Source organism: Salmo salar, chromosome 20, assembly GCF_965601325.2.
Source record: "Salmo salar chromosome 20, fSalSal1, whole genome shotgun sequence".
Taxonomy (NCBI): domain Eukaryota; kingdom Metazoa; phylum Chordata; class Actinopteri; order Salmoniformes; family Salmonidae; genus Salmo; species Salmo salar.
In genome coordinates this window covers 19,925,424-19,929,619 of record NC_138310.1, presented here as the reverse complement: position 1 = coordinate 19,929,619, position 4,196 = coordinate 19,925,424, and positions in this window count along the sequence as shown.

Below are 4,196 nucleotides of genomic sequence, written 5' to 3'. Positions count from 1 at the left end.
CTAATGCTTTAAGTTGTAACTGTCTTTCCAAACATGGTTTTCATGAAAAGGTTTAGAAACAGTACGAGATGAAGAGAGGGGGAAGTAATGGATTGGTTTTCAAGCTTGACATGACTAGTATACTGTACAGTATGTCAGATAAAGGGATTGAAGTCTCTCCCACTGACAGACACCGTTACGCAGAAGAGGCAATTGCCTCAGGCCTCACATCATCAAGGGGCCTCATGAGCTGGGCATAAGAAATATGAAAATAATTTATCCACTTGAGGCCCCCCCGCCCCCCGAATGCTCAGCTCGATGCATAACAAATTCCCATGAAAATCTGTCTGTTTAAACTAGAGATGTCTCAATCCACTGCATCCGCCAATGTAGGCCTTCCGCATATGCAGTGGAAGGTTGCAGAACTACAGCGGGGTTTGTCAGACCAGGACACATCTCGACAATCTGTCTTCTCATGAAAATGTCTGTAGTGTCCGAACGGTTTGGTCTACAAATTACTTTGACCCATCTATGGAAAGATGAAACTCTCACAAACATGATGATGTACTCCGACGGAAGGTAACCCGGTACCAGGCCAAAACATGAATGTCAATGTACACAGGTAATTCCACTAACAATTCTTAGCATTTCTTTTCCTGAGCTTTCTTACATCTCTCAGATATAGGACAGACACTTAAAAAAAAAATGTTATTCAATGCATTTCTATGGGCTAACAGCAGTAAGGCCGAATTCAGTGTTTAATTAAAAAAAATGAAAATACATTTTACAGGGGTCCTAAAATACCAAATCAAATAGCTAAATGATCCTTGGTATGACCATCTTAAAGCAATTGCATATGTTAGCTTAGTTATTTCAAGTTGCCATACTTCCAAAATCACGTCACTGTCACGCCTCCCTTGGAGGTCTGGATCATTTTTGATTGCAAAAATGGTTTGAATGGTCCGCTGACTCCCAGCGGCAAGATCTTGATTGGATGTTACATTTCAATAACCCTCCCCACACATGCCCATTGGTGCAACGTGTTATGTTCGTCACTGTTTTCAGACCAGGAAGGCCACATTTTGCAGAGAGTTGTTCCATATGCTAATTTGCAACATTGCAGTAAACCTGGAGGAAAAACATAATTCTGTTTTCTCAGAAGTGTGCTCTATACACAAACATATTTTGATGGGGTTTTAAAATCAACGATTTTCCGGCAATCCTCAACGTAGACTTACAGCTATGACACTAATCTAGTGAGCATTATTGGAGCTCCGCCCAAGCAAGGCATTTGATTGTTTTGACGCGTAGCAAGGCGTCACTGACTTACACCAGGTCTCCACCCCTATTTAGCTATTTTTCTGCCATGAACTTCCCCAGGCTTACCCGTATTAGGGAATCCTGGTTCTCGACAAGGCTAGTTTAGTAGAAACCCAGCCCAACCCGAACCCAAACTTACACTCTTGGGGATACAATACACATTTCTTCAGTAAAAAGACAGGTGTTGCTGATAATACTATCATCATCGAGGCAGAGGACATGTATGTGAAGCCCATGTATCTGATGCTGTCTTGCAAAATAGAGTATGGCATGTTATACTCTTTTTGGCCAGACAGAATCAGATACATCGGCTACATATAGTAAGACAGAGGGGCGCTGTTTCGCTCGCTCGGCTGCTTTCTCTGGTGAGATAGTCCATTGTTGATTTAGTCCCAACATGTTTTGCATGTCAGCAATCAAGTTTTCAAGATATATAACTTTCAAAATACAGTTATATGCAATATTTTTTTGGGCCAGCGAATCTCTTGTTGTCAAATTGACTGGGGCGCTAACGGATTGTGCCACAATCGGTTAGTGTGAGGCTCAGGCCCAGTCTGTCTTTTGTTGACCAATAAGAAGGCTGCACCATTAGAATGGGGGTGGGTCCATTACATATTAAAGTTTCTGAAATTACAATGCAAAAAGATTACATGTAACTCCTTTAAGACATTCGAGTGCCATCCCTGCAAATGAAAAGACCATACAATTTAAATTCTTCATAATGGCACAGCATTCATAAACTTCACTGTTGGAAAGTTGATATGTTATGCTTCACTTTGCAGCCATATGACATTTGTCTCCAGCGATTATAAGGTAAAATAGATCTAAAACAATTGTCATTTATAATTCCCTTATCTAATCGGTTTACTCATTTACATAGGTCTTGTCAATAGCTCTTATCAAGCTGTAAATTACAGTGCATGGAGAAGGGTGTTTCTATCTGAAAAAATAAAGTAGAGGCTTATACCACTTGGAAATGGTTGGTTTGCTAGACCTTATTCTTATTTTCCTCACGTGTAAAGGTGTTGGAATACCGTCAGGGGCGAAAATCTGATATCAACTTTGGAGGGGACAATTACATGAAATTTTCTCATGAGCAATTCCTGAGGGGGACACCAAAAGTAGTGCTGTAACACATAGCCTACATTGTAATATGGTAAATGTATATTGAGGAACCAAAGAAATAAGGTGTTTGCCGTACTCCTAACTATTGGTACCCAAAACTACACAACTAATCACAACAGCAATACCATTGCCTTTAACAAATCTTAGTTCAGTCACCAGTTTAAGTTGAGAGTGGGGGTATCCATGGCATTTTCCAATTATGTTCCTATTTTACAAGTCCAAAAAATTGAGAACCTTTCATAATGTTGCCAAGCAAAGACTCAACAAACTTACCTGAGACTCCCTGTCTCTGCCAGTCTGTCCCTGCATATCTGTCCCCAACTCTGCTGTCTGTGTGCCATCTGTTGCCTGCTCTGCCTAATGACATCATTGTGAAACATTTCCATTAGAATTTCATTTCTTTCTTATGAACATTTTATCAACTAGTCTTTGAGATATTAGGCTACTAGGGTTCTTACTATGCGTTTTGGTGTATTGAAAAATACTCTGATGTCCGTCTTTTATTTTTCTGCCATTTTTCTACCTGGCTGGCTGGCTGGCTACACACACACACAGTGTGTAGGTTATTTACAGTAGGAGATGGGCTTCTATCATCTTCTATCATTCTATTTGGGCTTCGATCTAAAAGGTAGCTAGCAAATGTGAAACGGATTAAAATGACAAGAGTTGACAGCTGTATGAGTTCACCATTTACACAACATATGCTGCAACCTTTTGTAATTGTAATAGTTTGTTTCATATTGGCTGGCTTCCAACAATAGCTGAATTTGCAAAGCTAGCGAGCACCAATTCAGTTTCAGTGGTGTTTGCTATAATCTTTGCTACCCGGGTTAAATAAAGGTGAAATAAAATAAATAAATAAAAGTTCCCTTGCGACAATTTAGCTTTTGCAACGAGACCATTAAATATATTTAAGACAATGGTAGAAGAGAGTGTAGTTCTGTTCAGTTTGGACTTCAGTTTATCGCTAACCTTATCACAGGGACTTTGAAGTACTAACTTACATCCTCTGCATGCTGATCTTGGAATAAATTGACGATAGCAAAGATTCCATCTTTGACGACGCCACATAAATGGAATAGGTACTAGCTAGCTTAATAGTTAATATTTGCGCGCTAGGTCTGCATATTCAGCTAGTGTGTGTGCGCGATTGACTGGATTAACCTTAAGTCAGTTACGTTCATTGAGTGCCTTTCAGACAGTAGACATGACCCCTCTGTTACCTTGCCAACTAAGGAACTGGCAGTGGATCAAACCATTGTGAGGCAAAGGGTGGGGGGGTCGCAATCTTTTGAAACTTAAAAACGCGCTATTAAGTGTCTATAATCAGCACAATTGCTTTCATTGCGTATTATTAATATTATTTAAATGACATAGTTATGTTTCAGTGATATATTGGGGGGGACAAATCATATTTTTCCCAGGATGGGGGGGTCGTGTGTCCCCCGTCCCCCCTGGGATTTCCGCCCCTGAATACAGTTTATCTGCAGACACACCTCCGCCACACCTTAATTTATATATTCGATCTCTACCCCAAACGAATAGCGGGTGAAAAGCATGCCATTCTCATGCTTAAGTTCAAGGCTAGAATACGTATAGAGAGAGAAGAGCATAAAAAGGGAATTACATTCAATTTACGCGCGCTTGCAGGTAGCCTAGCAGTTAAGAGAGTTGAGTCAGTACCCTGAAAGGTTTGAATCCCGAGCCAGCAAGGTGGAAAAATAGGTCATTAGTCCCTTGAGCAATGCAGTTAACCACCAACAACAACTGCT